The 21,089-nt window shown below is 46.8% G+C and overlaps 1 long non-coding RNA gene across 2 annotated transcripts in view; it reads right to left on the reverse strand.

Annotated features, from left to right (window-relative positions):
- Positions 1-14,622, reverse strand: part of LOC145532044 (uncharacterized) — a 494,613-nt gene extending 479,991 nt beyond the window's left edge. The window contains exons 1-3 of one of the 2 annotated variants that reach the window (XR_014072938.1): positions 14,455-14,622; positions 13,767-13,799; positions 6,098-6,269 (exon numbers count right to left, since the gene is read on the reverse strand). This is a non-coding gene — a long non-coding RNA (uncharacterized LOC145532044). Of the gene's footprint in view, positions 1-6,097; positions 6,270-13,766 lie in introns of both variants that reach the window. The other variant, XR_014072937.1, reaches the window with a different exon arrangement.
- Positions 14,623-21,089: the final 6,467 nt, after the last annotated feature.

Below are 21,089 nucleotides of genomic sequence, written 5' to 3' on the forward strand. Positions count from 1 at the left end.
GGTAGATTCAGAGAAGTGTTTCTTTGTTCAGTCCCTCCATTTCTGTGATATCAGAGATGAGCTGGTGACCAAGCTTGACCATCCATTGGTGGGGGGGCAGAGGCTGTATTGGACCAAGTTCAGATGCAGGACCACGTCTCCACCAGGCCTCCTGCCATCAGGGGAAGCTGGGGGCTTGGGTGAGTCTACTGTAGGGGACCGTTACTCTCCACCCCCTGTACCCCTGCAGCTCCCCAAGTCCGTGGCTTTGACTCTGGAAGTCAGCGAAGCTCACTTGTTCGTTTACTCAGTGTTTATTGAGCACTTACAGTGTGCCAAGACGAAGATGAGCAAAGAGGATTCAGAAGTGACAAAGACAGACGATCCTTGCCCTCCCAGACCTCGTCCTACTACCAGGGTTCTCAGCCTTGGCACTCTGGACATGTTGGCTCAGATCGCTCTTTGTTGTGGGGGTTTCCTGTGCACTGAAGGTGGTCGGCAGCAGCCCTGGTCTCTACGTACTTAATGACAGTAACACCTCCAGTTATGACAACTGAAAATGTCTCAAAAATTGCCAAATGTCCCCTGGGGGTCAAAATGCAGTCTGCCTGCCCACAACTGAGAACCACAGTTGTGATGGGAGAGGCAGCACAGTGGAAAGAGCACAAACTTTGAAACTAAATGGGCCTGGGTTCTCCCCCCTAATTTGCTGTGTGACCTTAGAGGACTTCCTTACTTCTCTGAACCATAGTTTCCTTACTAGTGAAGTATGGGTAGTAGTCATACTTTTGCCAGGTTATTAGGAGAACTGAAGATCAAATGTATAAAGTACTATGGTAGACTCTATCGACAGGCACCCAAAAGCCATCCTCCCCACCATAGCTCTTCTTGCTAACAGAACCCCAGTTCTATTTAGGGATTCTTAGCTCAGGAAAGTTGGCTCAGTGCCTTGTGGGAAGTGGTCATATGACCCAGGACTAGCCAATGAAATACATATAAGGGGCATCTGAGGGTGGGGACCCTCTGGGGTAGATCTCTCTCTCTCTCTGATAAGAAACAGGTTGATAGTGGGAATATGCAGTATGATGCAGGGAGCTCAAATCCATGCTCTATGATGACCTAGAGGGGTGGCATGGGGTGGGAGGTAGATTCAAGAGGAAGGGGACATATGTATGCCTATGGCTAATTCATATTGATGGATGGCAGAAACCAACACAATACTGTAAAGCAATTATCTTCTAATTAAAAATAAACTGAAAAAACAAACATGTTGATATAAGTATGGTGAATTTAAAATACGTGTATAAATTCTTTGATACTCTTCCCTTCCTCTTGTGTGTGGCCTATACTTAGTGTATGCATGCATGTTAAGTCTCTTCAGTCATGTCTGAGTCTATGTGACCCTATGGACTGTAGCCCACTAGGCTCCTCTGTCTAATAAGATTCTCCAGGCAAGAACACTGGAGTGGGTTGCCATGTCCTTCTCCAGGAGATTTTCCAGTCCAAGAAACTGAATCTGTGTCTCTGTCTCCTGCACTGGCAGGTGGGTTCTTTACCACTACCACCACCTGGGAAGCCCCAAAATTTAGTGACTCACTTCTAATGAATAGAATATAACAGAAGTGACAATGTGTGACTTCCAAGACTAGAATGTGAAAGGTATTGCTGCTTCCTCCTTGGGCTCAATCTCAGGTGGCTCTGGGAGACATGGCCGCCATGTTGGGAGCACACCCAAGCAACCCTGTGGAGAATCCCACACGAAGAGGAACGAAGGCTTCCAGATGACAGCCAACCCAACTTGCCAGTCATGTGTGGAAGTCACACTGGAACAGATCCTCCAGCCCTGATCAAGCCTTCAGAACACTGCAGACCCAGCCTACATCTTGACTGAAACCTCATCAGCCACCCCAAAGTAGAACCACCCAGGTAAAGTACTGAATTCCTGGCCACAGACAATAAATGTTTATCATTTCAAGCTTCAAATTTTTGGAGTAATTTGTTATGCAGCAATGGATAACTAACACAAGAAGGAATGATGTGAACCCTCACAGGATCTATCTTGCCTTTGAATCTAGACAGATGAGGACATGAGGTTAGAGCCTTGGCAGCCATCTTGAAGCCAAGAGCAGGAGGCCAGGAGAGTCCCCATGATGCTATCCAGAGCCAAAAAAACAATTTCTCAAGTCTCCATGAATTCCAACCCCTCTCACCTCCTCACCAGGAGCATCCACATCTTGAACTGGAGGGACCCATGTTGATGAGGGGTGGAGGGGAGCAAACTGAGAAACTTTGAAGCTGTCACCTTTCACCCTGTATTCTGAGAGCCCTGATACTCCTGACAGGCCAGGATAGACTCCCATGTTCTTAGTCATCCTGGGCTGCCATAAGAAAAAAATCACAGACTGGGTGGCTTAACCAACTGAAATTTATTTTCTCGAAGTTCTGGAGATCAGGGTGCCAGCATGGTCGGGTTCTGGTAAGGGCACTACTCCTGGCTCACAGCTGCCTTCTTGCTGTGTCCTCACATGGAGAAGAGAAAGAGAGCTCTGGGGTCTCTTCCTCTTCGTGTGTGTGTGTGTGTGTGTGCGTGTGTGTGCACGTGTGCATGCTCAGTTGTGTCCAACTCTTTGTAACCCCATGGACTGTAGCCCACCAGGCTCCTCTGTCCATGGGATTCTACAGGCAAGAATACTGGAGATGGTAGTTATTTCTTACTTCAGAGGATCTTCCCCACCCAGGGATTGAACCCAAGTCTCTTGTTTCCTGCTTTGGCAGGCAGATTCTTTACCACTAGTGCCACCTGAGAAGCCCTTTCCTTTTCTTATAAGGACACTAATCCCATCATGCATAGAAGGCAATGGCACCCCACTCCAGTACTTCTGCCTGGAGAATCTCATGGACAGAGGAGCCTTGTAGGTTGCCGTCTATGGGGTCACACAGAGTCAGACACGACTAACGCAACTTAGCAGCAGCAGCAGCAGCAACCCCATCATGAGGGTGCTATCCTCATGACCTCATCTAAATCTAATCACCTCCCCAAAACCCCATCTCCAAATACCTTCACACTAGGAGTGAGGTCTTTGCGAGGGACACAGTTCAATCCATGGCTCATGACAGATCACAGAAGCCTCAATTTTCTCTTCTCTATACTAGAAAACAAGAGTGCAATCCCCTTTCCTAGCCATTACCTTATTTATGAAGGGCTATAGCAGTTCTTAAATTGAGAGGCATGTTTCTTTTAACAGGTGTGCATGCTAAGTCGCTTCAGTTGCGTCCGACTCTTTGCAACCCTATAGACTGTAGCCCTCCAGGCTCCTCTGTCCATGGGATTCTCCAGGCAAGAATACTGGAGTAGGTGGCCATGTGCTCTTCCAGGGGATCTTCCCAACCCAGGGATCGAATCTACATCTCTTAAGTCTCCTGCACCGGCAGAAGTGTTCTTTACCACTAGCACCACCTTGTTTAACAGGTGTACTGGACCTCAACTGGCCAGATAGAAGGCAATAAAAGCAAAACAAGACCACTGTGTTCATGTTCAAAAGATGTCAAGTAAGGGATGGGAGAAGAATGGCAGAGTTAAAGTTTCCTGTTTATTTCTTCTGATTCTATTTTAATGTTGCGCCTCGTTTTAGTAATTGATCAACTCGGGCTCTGGGGCCAACAGCCTGGGTTCAAAACTGGGTCAGCCCCCATTCACTGGTGGTGACCTTGAGTTATTTCACCTCTCAGCGCCTCAGTTTCTTCACCTACATTATGGATATAAGTTCAAGGAGGTGCTTAGGATGGTGTCTGAAAGACAGTAAATGATTAATCTCATGGTGGCTATTTATTACTATTGTTGTTACTGTCAGCATTTTTATTATTTCTAAGGGAAGAGGGAGGTCAGCAGCAACCACAGATTGCTGACCCCCATCAGGAGTAGCCCAGAGAACTGGCAGAAGATCGCAGGACTGGGAAGCTGTAGGTAGCTCCCGATGCTGGGCCTGTAACCTTTCAATGCTCAGAAGGTAAAGAATCTGACTGCAATGCAGGAAACCCAGGTTCAATGGGTCGGGAAGATCCCCTGGAAAAGGGAATGGCTATCTACTCCAGTACTCTTGCCTGGAGAATTTCATGGACAGAGAAGCCTGGTGGGCTATAGCCCATGGGGTTGCAAAGAGTCAGACATGACTGAGCAAATAACACTTTCACTCAGTTGTCAGTTGCCTCATCTATAAAATGTAAGTAGGGATTTCCATCCTAGAGGATCACAAAGGAGGTGCAGGAAGCTTGAAACAGTGTACTGGACACACATACTGTTAGCTCCCCAGGCTCTGATACCACCAGGATTACAAGCTGGAGTTTCAGGTATGAGACAGATTATGTCCAGGTTTCTGAGGACAATAAAGACTGTCTTCAGTGGTAAGATGAAAAAGCTGCCTAAGAAATATTCCTAACACAAAATTATATGAAATTCAAATTTCAGTGTCCATAAGTAGGCTCATTCATTTACCTGTTATCTGTGGCTACCTGCATACTGTAACAGCAGAGCTGAGTAGTTGCTACAGAGACTGTAAGGCTGCAAAGTTAAAATATTTACTATCTGGTTCCTCAAAGGAAAAGATCCCTTGTCTAGGTCAGTTCTCAAACTTAGTGTCCATCAGAGTAATCTGGAAGGCTTATTCAAACACAGATTGTAGGCCCCACCCCAAAGTTTCTCATTCAGCAGGTTGGAGGGTGGAAGAGGGGTGTGTGTGGCTAGAATTTGTATTTCTAACAAGCTCCCAGGTGATGCTATTGAGGTAGGTCTGAGAATCACACTTCGAGAACTGCTAGTCCATGCTGATTATAGTAATTCCACTTCCCTTGCCAGTGACTGGCTTAGAAAAGGGTATGTGATATAGCTCTAACCAATGAGATTCATGGGGATGTCAGCTGGGGGGCTTCTGCAAAAGTGATCCAAAAAGGCACAAGTAGAAAGGCAGGGTTCTCTCCTCCCCTTTTGGTATCATCTTGAGACCAAGAAGGGCCCCCTGAGGACAAAAGGTATGTGCTGTGGAGGGCAAAAGAGCAGAAAGGTGAAAAGAGACTGGATCAGCCATTACACAGCAAGGCCCCTGAATGAACCAATCACAGGGTCGCCTTCTGGGAAGCAGTAACCACCACTGTTGTCCAAGCCCCTTCCGGTTGGGTTCTTAATGTTTCAGAGCCAAACACATCCTATGTGGTCCCACTCTGTGCAGCCCTGTGGCAGGTTCCAACTCTATCCCCTCACACTGGGAGATACCACCAACCCTGTGCTATGAAGGTTGGGGTCAGGAACACGGGCTGCATTCCCCACCATCCTACAAGGGCGAGGACAGACCTGGGGTAGAAGAAAGAGCATTATTTGGAGGCCACAAAACCCCAGATTGAAGCCTTATTTTCACCACTCAGTGGCTATGTGACCAGAACACTGCTGACCCCGTGCTCCGGGACGTGGCCTGTCCATCAGTGTGGTTTAACACGGCAGCTCTGTCTGGGGATCTGGGCAGGTTACTTTCCTCTCTGAACCAAGAGTAAGCATTAGAGCCAGCATCACCAGGTCCCAGGCATTGTGGAAATCCTTCACCTCCACGAGCCCATTTCATTCTCACACGTCCCTAGGAGGTGGAACCATTGTTCCCTTGACCTTACAGTTCAAGAAACTACGGCCCTGGGAGGTTAAGTGGCTGAGCCCAAGGTCGCGCCACTTGTAAGTGCAGACAGGATCCCAACTCAGATCTGTCCAGCTCATGCACCCACAAGTTCAAGTTCCACGCTGTAAGGTTAGATTAAGCAGCAGAATGTCCACAGGGAACCTGAGCACATGTCAGAAGTTTAGGAACATCACTGCACCTGAGTGTCTAATACGCTCCTTCCTCTCTTATCCCTCCCCACTCAGTGAAGAGAAGACGCCACTTTCAGAAGCTGCCCAGCTCTGGCCAGTCTGCCTGAGTGAAGCTGACAGGAGCATCAGGGGAAATATCAGGGATGACTCGAGATGTGGCCTGGAGGAGCCCTGCCTCCCTGAGAACCGCGGGGGAGGCGTGATGGCCTGGTGCAGGCCAGCCCAGCAACTCATTCACAGGCTGGGGTTCCCACCACAGGCTGCCCTTACCTGCTGGTTTTCTGTGCCTGGCTGAGCATCCCCCGCCGCCTCCTCTGGTGTCCAGGTGTCTAATCAGCCCCGGCGAGTCTGCCCTGGAGAGCCGGCTGTTTGCCTTGCCCCTCTGGAGGGCAGGCAGAGGCAGCAGAACGGGCAGCAATTCCAGAGCTGTCACAACTCCTGGCTGAAACCAAACATGACAGATTTACCATTGGGCAGGCTGTTCCATTTATTATTTAACACTTGCAATAAATATTTGCATGACCCAGCGCTAGAGGGAACGCTCTGTGATAACTCACTGCGTTTCCCTGCCAAACACCACCGCAATCGGATTCCAAAGACGCAGCAGAGAATATTTCATGCTATTCTAAAGAGCTGGGCAATGGCCCTCTGGTAGAAAACATTCTCGCGTCCATCTCCAAAGAGGGAAGAGGGAGCAGGGAGACCTCGTTCCAAGAAGCAACTAGAGGAGGAGGAGGATGAAGATGCCAGCTCATACACCCTCGGTGACTGCCGTGCACCAGGCTCTAGGCTCAGAACTTCATTCACTTGTTTAATGTGGATCTTGAGGGCAGAACTGCCAGACTAAGCAAATAAAACGCAGTTAAAGCTGAAATTCAGATAACAATAATTATGTTTTAATACTTTATGTCTCCTCCAATACTAGAAAGTTATTCACTGTTTATCTAAAATCCAAACTTAACTGGAGACCCTGTTTTTCTCTGGAAACCTTAACTGAGGTTATGTCTGACTGTGACTGAATAGCAAAGGGGATTTATTTTCAACTGGGGGTGGTGGTGGTCAGGGAAGGGCCCTCTAAGAAGGTGACTTGAGCAGAGATGTCAATGAAGGAGACATCCATGACAAGGAGGGAACAGGGTCCCAAGCAGAGAAAAGAGCCCATAATTACAATAATGATAACAGTGAAATCGTGGAAAGAATGTGAGCATTTGAGGAGCAGAGGGAGGCCACATGAGTTGGGGGGGGGGAGTGACAGGCAGACCATACGGGGCCTGTGGTGACAATAAAGAATTTGGATGCTATTCTAAGGCAAAGTGAAGCCACTGAAGGGCTTTGCAGCTGGAAGTGGCCAGATTGGGGTGTGACTCCAGCTGCCTGGATTTCTGAATCCAGCAGTGACACAGAGGACCTGACATTGGCCAGAAGGAGAAAGAACAAGAAAAGGAGAAACTGCTTTAAAGGAGAGCCGGTCAGGTCTTGCAAGAAATGTTCACACAGTAACAAACTAGCAGCTTCAACAGAAACCACCGTGTCTTGCCAGAGTTGTTCTCCCAGACAGGCAGCCTGAGGGAGGGGTTGCTGCTGGTGACAATGCTATCAATTTCCATTTTGCTCTTGCCAAGTACAGAAAAGGACATTTCAAAGACTTTCAAAAATAACTTCCAAACAACTCAAGGGTGGGAAGAAAAAAGGAAGAAAAAATATAGTTGGCCTGCACAAGAATAGAGATAGTCAAAATAGGTATAACAAATAAAAGCAACTGCATTTACACAAACCACATTATCTGATCCTTCAGTTCAGTCACTCGGTCGCGTCCAACTCTTTGTGACCCCATGGACCGCAGCACACCAGGCTTCCCTGTCTATCACCAACTCCCAGAGCTTGCTCTAACTCATGTCCATCAAGTCGGTGATGCCATCCAACCATCTCATCCTCTGTCCTACCCTTCTCCTCCCACCTTCAATCTTTCCCAGCATCAAGGTCTTTTCCAATGAGTCAGTTCTTCCCGCCAAAAGATTGGAGTTTAAGCTTCAGCATCAGTCCTTACAATGAATATTCAGGACTGATTGCCTTTAGGATGGAGTGGTTTGATCTCCTTGCAGTCCAAGGGACTCTCAAGAGTCTTCTCCAATACCACAGTTCAAAAGCATCAATTCTTCGGCACTCAGCTTTCTTTATAGTCCAACTCTCATCCATACATGACTACTGGAAAAGCCACAGCTTTGACTAGATGAACCTTTGGCAGCAAAGCAATGTCTCTTCCTTTTAATATGCTGTCTAGGTTGGTCATAGCTTTTCTTCCAAGGAGCAAGCATCTTTTCATTTCATGGCTGCAGTCACCATCTGCAGTGATTCTGGAGCCCAAAAAAGTAAAGTCTGTTACTGTTTCCATTGTTTCCCCATCTGTTTGCCATGAAGTGATGGGACTGGATGCCATGATCTTAGTTTTTTGAATGTTTAGTTTTAAACCAATTTTTTCACTCTCCTCTTTCACTTTGATCAAGAAGCTCTGTTCCTTACTGCCCTGTAAAGCAATCAGCGCAGGTCATGTTGTCCCCATTTCACAGAGAAGGAAACTGAGACCCAGAAAAATAGGATCCAATAGCTGGGAAAGGGACTGGCAGGGTTTGGAGCTACATCTGTCTGGCCCCAAAGCCTCGGCTCCCCAAAGCCCTCTGGGGTCTGGCTATGGGCTAAATTGCATCCCCTGCCCCTCCAAAAAAATTCATACAAAGTTCTGATCTCAGTGCAATTGTATCTGGAAAAAAAGGTTTTTAGGAGGTAATTAAGTGCTTGTGTTCAGTTGCTTCAGTCATGTCCAACTCTTTGCGGCCCCATGGACTGTAGCCCACTCGGCTCTTCTTTCCATGGGGATTCTCCAGGCAAGAATACTGGAGTGGGTTGCCACGCCCTCCTCCAGGGAATCTTCCCCACCCAGGGATTGAACCTGTGTCTCCTGCATTGCAGGCGGATTATTTACCTGTTGCGCCACCTGGGAAGCCCTAATTAAGTGTAAATAAGGTCATAAACATGGGGCCCAGAAGAGACTGTGCTGTTATGAAAACACACACACACACTCTACCAGCCCTTCTATGTGGAGCAAGATGCCTGCCCCTACTTCCCCATCAGCCTTCCCAGCTGACATCCAAAGCAGTTTTCCACCTGACAAGCCTGTGCCTTCTGCCCTTCTTGCCTGGGACTCACATGCCTCCGTGAATGTCAAACAATAAGCCAGGCAGTGCAAGGACGCCTCCTCTGGAGAGGAACAAGGGGGGGGCGGGGAGGAGAGGGGGAGAGCACCGCTTTGGCATTAGAAACCCTGAGTTTGAATCCCAGCTCTGTCACTAATAGGGCATCTCTCATCAAGAACCTGAACCTCAGTTTCCTTTTCTTGAATGAGAATAATACAATCCACTCCACTGGGATCACTGTGGAATTAAATATATACTAGATCTAGAAACGACTGAAGTGACTTAGCAGCAGTAGCAGATCTAGAAAAATCAACCCAGCGCCTGGCACAGAGTCAGTGCCTCATTATTAATAATAATTACAATAATGATTAACACTCAAATTGTGGGATTCAGTGCTCAGTCAACAAATTTTTATTGAGCACCTATTATGTGCTCGGCAGTTGGGGATACAACACAACACAAGGTACACATGACTCCATCCTCGTGAAACTTATAATGGAAGAAACACCAAGTGTAATGAAATAAATACATCCGTAAAAAATCAAGAATAAAAACTATACTAAAAGAGTTGAAGAGTGCAGTAAAGGAAGAAAGAGGTTTCAGTGAGATAATCATCTACTTTAGCATCAAAAGTAGCTTCAAAGTTTGTTATCACCTAAGACCTGGGGGTATGAAGGAATCAGCCAAGCAAAGACCAAGAGGGACAATTTTCCCAGTACAGAGAGCAGTACGTGTGAAGTCAGACAGTCTGGGAGAACTGGTCTACTGGGAGGATGGGGGGACAGGTGATGAGAGGAGGCCAGTTTGGCTGGAGGAGGCAAGGAAGGGGGAAGCAGTTACGGAAGTCAACCAGGATCAGGCTGAGCATCACCCATTTCTAAGTTATTCTAAAATCAAAGAGAAGCAGGCACTCAAGCTAACAGCATTGCATCCTGACTGGCCCAGTGCTGTGCTTAGTCACTAACTCATGTCCAAATCTTACAGCCCCACAGACTATAGCCCGCCAGGCTCCTCTGACCATGGGATTCTCCAGGCAAGAATACTGGAGTGGGTTGCCACTTCCTTCTCCAGGGGATCTTCCCGACCCGGGGATCGAACCCAGGTCTCCTGCACTGCAGTTAGACTCTTACTGATGGAGCTACAAGGGAAGCCCAGAATAACCTCCAAAAATGTGAGTTACCTTCTGTACCCTGAAACAGTCAAGATAAATAAAAATGGCTCCCCTGTTTTGAATTTTTGGGCTTGACTTTGCCTTTACCACTGTTTCTTTAAAAAATGTCCATGAACCAACAGGGTGAAGGGGAAAGGGATGTGAGGGAACAAATTCAAAATCAAACAGACCAGAAACTCTTAACTGGAAGTTTTCTCTCTGGATCTCTGTAGGGAAGGCCACACTGGTGGAACCATGGGAGACAGAACAGAAGTCAGAAGAGCATGGAATTCTTTCTCTGAATTCTTTCATCTTCCCAGATGCCAGGAAGGTAGGGAAGATGCCCCTATTCCCACCTCCACCACCACGGCCTGTCTGAGGACAGAATCCGCCAATCCCCTTCTGACACCAGACTGACTCCTCTGAGCCACCCTAGGCTGAAGCCATTGCCCTGGACCATTCTGATGTTAGGAAAGCAAAATGTATTGTTGGCAAAAAGCTAAAAACAAACAAACAAAAACTGGCAATGGTTATAACAGAGCCACAGTTTGAGTCTATGACAAATCATCCAGCATGAAGGTTGGTGGGACACAGGCCCTTCTTGGACTTTTAAAATTCATTACATTTTATTTATTCACTCACCACCCACATAGAACTTATAGTAGACTCTAAGAAATAGGTATGACAAAGTTATAGAATACAAATTTAAACTTGGGACTATAGGAAAAATTGTTTAGAATAAAAGAGAAAGACAGGTAAAGATACACAGGCCAAAAGTTCAGTTCCTAAACTGGGTCTGAAAATGTGGCTCTGAGTTTTCTGGTGGCCACATCAAAAAGGGCAGTAGAAGCTGTCCTCATGGTCCACAAGGACACAGATACTAGACTCTCCAGGACCAGCACTGCCCTGCCATGTGACTCCAGATAAGTGATTTAACTTCTCTCTGGACTCAGTTTCCTTGTCTCCAAAAACAGATGAGAAACTACTGAATCTCTATGACTTCTTTTTTGGTGATTAAAAAAAAAAAAAAAAAAAAGCTGTAATAAAAACCAAGAATGACAGATCTTCCTGCTTAGAGTCCAAAATAAGAATAACAAACTCAAAGATCTATAAGGAGCAATTAGTAGCAGAAATAAGAGAGGCAGTCTGGGCATAACACAATAGGAACTGGGCAGAACTATGGTGAACTGGGCAGCTCATGCTCTTCCAAAAGGGGCAGCTGTTTCTCACCCCCAGAAAACATGCTCTGATTTTTAAGAACAACAACAACAAAAAATCAGGATTTTTAATGTAAGCTCCTCTAACTTTTAAATGTTTGCTTTTAATTCAAGTTTACTTAAAACAATGCACAGGTCAAACATGGCCCCACCTCAAGGCCAATTCCAATAAGAAACGGCAAACTCCTTTAGTGTCTTACAAATGGATTTTTCTATCTCCAGGTTAAGTTGCAATTTCTGGCCCCTATTTTCCCCCAGCTGAGCATCTCAAAGAAGTGTTTCCCAACAAAGGTATGATCCTTTTTGAATCGAGCCCTATACACACTTTTGAGTCCCTACTGTATTTTAGGGACAGGGAAAGACATACCAGTGATCAACAAGTCTCCATCAAGACACCACACAGCTCCAAGAAAGTTCTCAGGGTGTGGAGTTGTCTACAGAAATCAGTCCTTTCGCCATCAACTTCATAACATATTGTTGGGGCTTCCCTGGGGGGGGTTCAGTGGTAAAGAATCCACCTGCCAGTGCAGAAAACACAGGTTTGATCCCTGAGCCAGAAAGATTCCACATGCCTCAGAGCAACTAAGCTCATGCCCCACAACTACTGAACTTGTACTGCAGAGCCCGGGAGACACAATTACTGAAGCCCACATGCTCCAGAGCCTCTGCTCTGCAGCAAGAGAAGCCACTGCAATGAGAAGCCCACGCTGCAACTAGAGAAAAGGCAACATGCAGCACTGAAGACTCAGCACAGCAAAAAACAAATAAAATTATTTTTTAAAAATAAATTGCTGGACTTACTTCTATGAGGAGCCAGCGAAAAAACCCCTTCCTTTAAGTGTACTTTCCTCTGTCCAGCCCCCTGGATGAGGTTTTCTTCATGGAGTCCTGGTACTCCATGAAGTGCCAGTTCAGTTCAACAAGCACTTGCCAAATGCCAACTGGATACAGGTACCATGCTAAGAACTGGGGGAATCAAGATGAATAATATGACTCCACTGGTCCATGCTTCAAGGAAGTCGAGATATGAGAAGCAACTAAATTTATCCTAAACAGTATTTTAATTCACAGAGAGCTGAGTGATATAATGGAAGGCAAGTTAACTTGACCTGGGTTTGGTCCCACCACAAGCTAGGTTGGGCTTCTCTGGTAGCTCAGATGGTAAAGAATCTCTCTACAACGCAGGAGACCTAGGAGATGTGGGTTCAATCCCTGGGTCCAGAAGATCCCCTGCAGAAGGAAATGGCTACCCACTCCAGTATTCTTGCCTGGAGAAGTCCATGGACAGAGGATCCTGGTGGGCTACAATCTATGGCGTCGCAAAGAGTCAGACATGACTGAGCAACTAACACACATACACACAACCTATGTTATCCTGGACAACTCACCTACCCCTTCTGCGTCTTACACTTCACCTATTAAAAAAGAATAAAATGAGGCTATAACACCACCTAGCTTACAGTTTGTTAGAAACAGGACTGGCCTATACAGCTGCAAAGGTTGTGCACTGCACAATTACAAAGCATGCTATTCACCCAGGAGTTGTGTAGGGTTGGATATGAACAGCTGTATATGGCAGGCATGGGTGGAAGGAATAAGTGTCCAGCACATTGCTGCTGCTGCTGCTGCTAAGTCGCTTCAGTCGTGTCCGACTCTGTGCAACCCCATAGACAGCAGCCCACCAGGCTCCCCCATCCCTGGGATTCTCCAGGCAAGAATACTGGAGTGGGTTGCCATTTCCTTCTCCAATGCGTGAAAGTGAAGTCGCTCAGTCGTGTCCGACTCCTAGCAACCCCATGGACTGCAGCCTACAAGGCTTCTCTGTCCACGGGATTTTCCAGGCAAGAGTACTGGAGTGGGGTGCCATTAGCTGTATATGGCAGGCATGGGTGGAAGGAGTAAGTGTCCAGCACATTGCAGGGACTCAACAAATGAAACCATGGCTAGTACAAAAACCAACTAGAAAATAGACCCTAGTTTTCTTAACTTCTCTTTTCCATCATCTTTTCAACAAGAACCTCACCCCACAAAACGGAGCACTCCTGAACAATCAGGGTCCCTCAGACTCAGGCTGAGTCCTTCTCCTCCATCAGGCATTGATGAGACCTCCATCCTCCTCCAAGGAAACACACATACCAGTCTTGGAGGCTCGATTTATGTTGTTGCCATTCCTGTCAGTCTGCGGTCTCTCCTTCCCCTCCTGGCCCAGCCTTGCCTGGATCCAGGCTGCCAACTACAGTCCAGCAGTCCACACTCTTGCTTGGCTCAGAGTGATTCCCAGGACATGTGCTCAGAGTTCTCAGCCCTGGGATTTCCTTTTCCTTTCCAACTTTGAATTGATTTTCTCCAATGTTTACATATAGCTGGCATCTGGCTCTTACCTGCTGATTTTGGAGGTGATATTGGCCGGGTCTCTTTCCATTGCAAAGCAACAAAAAGGCATTTGGAATCAATTCAGCAAAGAGTGAATTCACTGTTTCTTACGTCTGCCGAGTCCTGGGGTAGATCTGGGTTCAGGTATAATAGGACTCAAGAGCCCAAACGATACTATGGGGTCAACCTCTCCATCTATTAATTCTGCTCTGCTCCGTAGTGGAGCCATGTGGTGGCTTCTGCTGATGTCGGGGGTTAAAAGCTGAAGAGAAACCTCCAGGCATAAAAAGAAACAAAAGGGAGTACAATGAAGTGAGGCATGCTGAGGAAAGGGGTGCAGTCTTCAGTTCCTGCCCCCTTTTCCCTTCATGTGGCCAGCTCCGCCCTGCAGGGAGGCTGTTTCTTGGGCTCAGCATCCAGATCATGAGGACGTGACCGCTGAGAGGCCGCTGGGTGACCGGGGAGCTGACCCTGGGGAATGGGGTCTCCTCACCCTGCCCTGTCCTTGGAACGCACTGTTCCTTCACTAGGAGCCATTTCAAGGACGCAGCCTTGAGAACAGTGTTGTAAAGACCCTCTGGCGGGGATACATGTAAACTTCGAAAACTATGGCGGTCGGGTGCAGAGATCTCCTCATTGGGTAGTTACTAAGACAAGCCTTTGTAAGTTTTCTTGCTTGTGAAAAACTCTACCGACCAATTTGGAGTGACTGCCGCTTGCCTTGGTCTCTTCTGGCCCTCCGTGTGCGGGTCCAGTGACGAATTTCACCCAGGAAGCCCCAAGGCTTGGAGCTTACATATCTGAATCCTGACCGCCCACCTCTAACGCCTCAAGCCCACCCCTCAGCCGCATCACCTCCCTTCCACCGCTGAGGCAGAAGCCCCGCCTCTTCCTGTTTCCAAGGCCCGCCCAACCAATCCTCCCATCCTATCCAAAGGGACGACAGGGGATGAGATGGCTGGATGGCATCACCGACTCGATGGACATGGGTTTGGGTGGACTCAGGGAGTTGGTGATGGACAGGGAGGCCTGGCGTGCTGCGGTTCATGGGATCGCAAAGAGTCGGACACAACTGAGCGACTGAACTGAACTGATCCAAACGGAAGCTGCCAGCCCTGCAATCATTGGTAGAGCATATTTGACTGTCAGATCCTGTACCCAGTAAATGATCAAGTTGGTTCCAGGATCAATTTCTGAAGGATTCCACCCGTTTCTGAAGGATTATTTCATCTCTCAAGAGTCAATGTTTCTCGTTGCAAATGGAAGAAGCCTAATTTACTGGTAAGACACTGAAAAGTCTTTATTACTATTATTTTTAGGTATCAATTCAGTTCAGTTCAGTCGCTCAGTCGTGTCCCACTCTGCAACCCCCTGGACTGCAGCATGCCAGGCCTCCCTGTCCATCACCAACTCCCAGAGCTTGCTCAAACTTATGTCCATGGAGTCGGTGATGCCATCCAACCATTTCATCCTCTGTCATCCCCTTCTCCCGCCTTCGATCTTTCCCAGCATCAGGGTCTTTTCCAATGAGTCAGTTCTTCACATCAGGTGGCCAAAGTATTGGAGATTCACCTTCAGCATCAGTCCTTCCAATGAATATTCAGGACTGATTGCCTTTAGGATGGAGTGGTTTGATCTCTTTGCAGTCCAAGGGACTCTCAAGAGTCTTCTCCAACACCACAGTTCAAAAGCATCAATTCTTTGGCACTCAGCTTTCTTTACAGTCCAACTCTCACATCCATACAAGACTACTGGAAAAACCATAGCTTTGACTAGATGGACTTTTGTCAGCCAAGAAATGTCTCTGCTTTTTAATATGCTGTCTAGATTGGTCAGAGCTTTTCTTCCAAGAAGCAAGCATCTTTTAATTTCATGGCTGCAGTCACCATCTGCAGTGATTTTGGAGCCCAAGAATATAAAGTCTGTCACTGTTTCCACTGTTTCCCCATCTATTTCCCATGAAGTGATGAGACCAGATGCTATGATCTTAGTTTTCTGAATGTTGAGTCTTAAGCCAACTTTTTTCTTTCACTTTCATCAAGAGGCTCTTCAGTTCTTTGCTTTTTGCCATAAGGATGGTGCCATCTGCATATCTGAGGTTACTGATATTTCTCCTGGCAATCTTGATTCCAGCTTGTGCTTCATCCAGCCTGGCATTTCTCATGATGTATTCTGAATATAAGTTAAATAAGCAGGGTGACAATTACAACCTTGACATACTCCTTTCCCGATTTGGAACCAGTCTGTTGTTTCACGTCCAGCTCTAACAGTTGCTTCTTGACCTGCATACAGATTTCCTCAGGAGGCAGGTAAAGTGGTCTGGTATTCCCACCTCTAAGAATTTTCCACAGTTTGTTGTGATCTACACAGTCAAAGGCTTTGGCATAGTCGTTAAAGCAGAAGCATATGTTTTTCTAGAATTCTCTTGCTTTTTCTATGATCCAGCAGATGGTGGCAATTTGATCTCTAGTTCCTCTGCCTTTTCTAAATCCAGTTTGAACATCTGGAAGTTCTTGGTTCACGTACTGTTGAAGCCTGGTTTGGAGAATTTTGAGCATTACTTTGCTAGCATGTGAGGTGAGTGCAATTGTGCAATAGTTTGAACATGCTTTGGCATTGCCTTTCTTTGGGATTGGAGTGAAAAATAATATTATTATTAGATATTAGATATAATAGTAGTCGTAAATCAGATATAGTGGCATATTACTGAGATTCCTATTATTAGATATAATAATAATAATATTATTGTAGTTACCAGGGCTGGGAGGTTATGGAAATGGGGAGATGTTGGTCAAGGACTACAAAAGTGAAATTCGCTCAGTTGTGTCTGACTCTTTGCGACCCCATGGACTATACAGTCTGTGGAATTCTCTAGGCCAGAATAATAGAGTGGGTAGCCTTTCCCTTCTCCAGGGGATCTTCCCAAGCCAAGGACTGAAGCCAGGGCTTCCACATTGCAGGTGGATTCTTTACCAGCTGAGCCACAAGGGAAGCCCAAGAATTCTGGAGTATGTAGCCTATCCCTTCTCCAGCGGATCTTCCCCACCCAGTAATCGACCCAGGGTCTCCTACATTGCAGGCAGATTCTTTACCAACTGAGATATTAGGGAAGCCCAACGAGTACAAACTTTTAGTTATAAGATGAATATGTTCTGGGGAGCTAATGTGCAGCATGGTGATTAGAGTTAATAATACTGTATTATATACTGGAAAGTTGCTAAGCGAGCACATCTTAAATATTCTCACCACAAAAGAGAAATCATATGATGTGCTAGAGGTTGTTAGCTAACAATATGGTGGTAATCATTTTGTAACATATGAGAATATTAAATTAGCTTGTTGCATATTTAAACTTACACAATGCTATATGTCAATTGTATCTCAATCAATCTGGGGGGAATATTATATCTAAGTAGTAGTGGTAGATATAATATTTTTGTTGTTGCTATTATTATTACCATTAGGAAGAGGAAGAGGGAAGAGGAGAAAGAAGGAGAAGGGACATTTATGCAGCATTTAATACCTCCCAGGTGCTATTCCAAACACTTTACATGTATCTCTTATTCCTTACAACCATGCTGTGAGGCAGGTATGCTCATTTATCTCATTTTTTTTTTACAGAAGGCAAAAACTGCTGTCATGTACCTAGGCCATGAGCTAGGACTTGAACTTGGGTGATCTGGCTCCAGAGACTATACCCATCATCACTAGACTACAATCAATGGAGGAGTAACCAGAAGAGCAGAATGTACAAGTGTAACTGAAAACAAGCACTTGGATTGCAACAGCGCATGCTCTTCATCTCTGCCTCTGTCAATTTTTTCCTTCTCCCAGCAGATGAGCTTCCCTCTTGCTGGCAAGAGATGAGCCCCGGGCCTCATGTCTCATAGTCTCCACCAGACAGAAGGACAGACTGACACTCTCTCCCTTTCCAAGTTCAAAATCCCAGAGAAGAGCCCCAATTGGCCCAGCTTGGGTCATGAACCAACCTCTGGACCAATCACCTGTGGCCAAATCAATCAATGGGAGGTGGAGTCAGGACCGCACTAGGGAGTCAGAATGGGAGGGATGGGAATGCAAGAAAAAGTCATTCTCAGGAGAAGGGAGGCAGCATGCTGGGGACATTAGTATTTATTTCATCCTGAGAGCAAGTGAAGTTTGCCCAGAAGCCTCACTGGGGAGAAGCCAGTTGGCCAAGGATTGCGGGCCCACCCAGCTGTGGCCCTTCTGACATCTGGTCCAGATGCTGGCCATCATTCCCTAGAAGTGCACACGCAACTTTAATGAGGGACTGAAGAGAACAGTCCTCCTGGACTCCCTTGAAGGGGCATTAGCATGCATTATCATCCTGCTCTGCCTGCCTGCATGAAATATGAAGGGGGTTTTTGAAGACTCATCCAGAATGTTAGCAAATGCTCCAGAACAGCTCATCTGAAAATATCCCAAGCGCCAGACTCATTGTGTAATCTGTTACGTTCCACAGTTGGGGTTTTGGCAGGAGGTGGGCTGTACTGACATTCATTTCCATGTCATCCGATTTGTCAGTTCTGCTACCCTCCTCCTCCCCAACCTCCTCAATACTGATTTACACCTTTAAGATCCCCGGCTTGGTGAGGCAGGAAAGCAGGCCCTACAACCGATCAGAGCTCACTTTGAATCTTGGATTTACCACGTACTAGATGGGTGATCTTGGGAGAAAGCTTTCTACCTCTCTGAACCTCAGTTTTTCCCACCTGATAAGTGGAAATATGAATACCTACTTTGTAAGGCAGGTAAGAAAATTATAAATAATGTGGGGAAAGTCTGTGAGTATGCTGCAGTGGCGAATAAATCCCCAAATATCAGCAACTTAGTGCCACAAGAGTTCTTCCTCACTCCCTCCAAGTTCCCTGCTACAAGAAAGGAGCTGTTCTGCACTAGGACAAAATAAAGCCAAGTCGCCAAAAGATGTTAACACCAACAGAGGGGACAGATGGACAGCATCTTGGTGTCACTAAGTCCCTAGTCCCTGGTTCATGAAGCAACCCCTTTCACTCCGTATGCCTGTAATATCCAGCTTTGCTTAAGTATGCTTGAGGTGCACTTTGGTCACTTGAAACTGAAGGAGATGCGATCAGTAGGATTAGCCATAGTAGATGCTGCTGGATCACTTGCTGAGTGCTTACTATGTACTATGTTCTATCAGTCATGTTTTCTGAGCACATTCATGCACTTCAAAGTAGACCAATTTCTGCTTAGTCAACCATCACACCTGCCTGAGAGTCAGTAATTAGCACCCCATTTCTAGTTGGGAGACTGAAGCCTGCAGAGGTGACATCACAGGCAGTCTTAGTTTGGGCTCCCCCAGAAGCGGACATGAGGCAGGGATTCAACACAAGGGTTTGGGAAGTGCAGAAAATACCTGTCTACAAGTGGGGACGTGAGATAAGGAAGGGAAGGCAGCTGAAAAAGACTGGTCTCAAGACAGCTCCAGCTGTCACCACTAGAGCATAATCCAATGGGGAAGGACCATGAGTCCATGTGAAACCTACATCTCAGAGCCATCCCAGCCAAGGGGTAGGGGGACCAGGGTATTTACACAACAGAGGGCTGCTCCCAGGAGCACTAATTCCCAGCCTGCCATCTGCAAGGACAGGGTCACATTCCACAGCTTTGGAGAAAGCCCACAGGCAAGGAGAGACAGATGGAAGTTAGCCAATACCTACCGATGTAGGAAGACCAGAGCCATGGTGTGGTGGTAAATAGTGAGTTGGCCAAAGAGTTCAGGAAAACCCAGATGAACTTTTTGGCCAGCCCTATATTTAACGATTGGCTCTTGAGATGAAAAATAAAAAAAAAAAACCCTAATTTGTAATATTTGTTGATTTCTGTGGTGTAAATATGGTCGATTTCAAGCTACCCAAGTGATAACAACTGGCTTGCAAAATTCCCAAAGATTTAACAGCTGGCTCTTGGGCTCTGGTATTTGCATATCACTAAGCTGGGGTTGGGGGCAGGACAACAGGACTGTCTGCTACACGTGCCCAAGTCACTCGGTTATTTAGAGCACAGCTGGGATAGTTCAGCACAATAGCGTCTGACTCTAAAATCCATAGCTGCTACTTTCTACCATACTCGATATTATTCATCCTTATTCCTTCTCACACAGCTTGGGACCGTGCATAGGCTGTGGTGAGGAACAAGCTTCCAGGAAAACAAAAGAGATGCAGATGCTAAAAAGAGAGGGGCAGTGCTATTCATTAATGAGAGGGACCTTCAAAACCATCCAGTCTGATGCCACACTGAATTCTGGGCTCTTTCTAATAGCATCCCTGCCTGGTGATCATCCGACCTCCCCTTGCACAGTCCCCGTGACGGGGAGCTCACCACTCCTCTAGCAGAGAATCAGCATCTGAAGAGTCTCACCTTGCGAGGCCCAGATGAGATTCAAACGGTCTGTTCAGAAAAAGTCATTTCACTGCATCCAAGGCAATGGATGGACTAGGCGCCGGAGGAAGGCACTTGAAGAATGAGCAAGCCGCTAGATTGGACAGGTGGAGCAGATAAAGTGTCTGGATCCTGACCAACTTAAGCAATGGCTCCTTTTGTCAAAGCCACTCACCCAAAGGGAGACTATCCCATGATAAATGCTGACCTGGGTCAGGCCAGTGAAGCAGCTCATGCAGGCTTCTGCCTCTAATAGGGCTCTGTGACTTCCTCCAGAGATTAAAGCAGAACTCCAACTTTCCTGTGCATGAGAATCACCAGGAAGCTTCCTGAACCCCACCTCCAGAGAATCCCACTCAGTGTGTCTGGGAGTCCACATGGCTCTCCAGCTCCCAGGCAATGCTGATGCAGCTGGCAGGGCCAGCTTCCTGGGTGTAGAGGCCACGCAGCCCCACAGGACCCTGGGCTCAGAAAGGCCCTGGGCTTGGTTTAATGCTGTGCTGTCATCAGGGCTTCCCTGGTAGCTCAGCTGCTAAAGAATCTGCCTGCAATGCAGGAGACCCCGGTTCGATTCCTGGGTGGGGAAGATCCGCTAGAGAAGGGATAGGCTAACCCACTCCAGTATTCTTGGGCTTCCCTTGTGGCTCAGTTGGTAAAGAATCCACCTGCGATGAGGGAGACCTGGATTCGATCCCTGGGTTGGGAAGATCTCCTGGAGAAGGGAAAGGCTACCCACTCCAGTATTCTGGCCTACAGAATTCCATGGACTGTATAATCCATGAGGTCGCAAAGAGTCAGACACAGCTGAGTGACTTTCATTTTCACTGTCATCACCTTTAGGTTCTTAATTTTTTAGCATGGAACCCCTCATTTTTATTTTATATCATGCCTCACAGATTGTATAG

Source organism: Giraffa tippelskirchi, chromosome 13 (genome assembly GCF_054371585.1).
Source record: "Giraffa tippelskirchi isolate mGirTip1 chromosome 13, T2T-mGirTip1v1.2.pri, whole genome shotgun sequence".
Taxonomy (NCBI): Eukaryota; Metazoa; Chordata; class Mammalia; order Artiodactyla; family Giraffidae; genus Giraffa; species Giraffa tippelskirchi.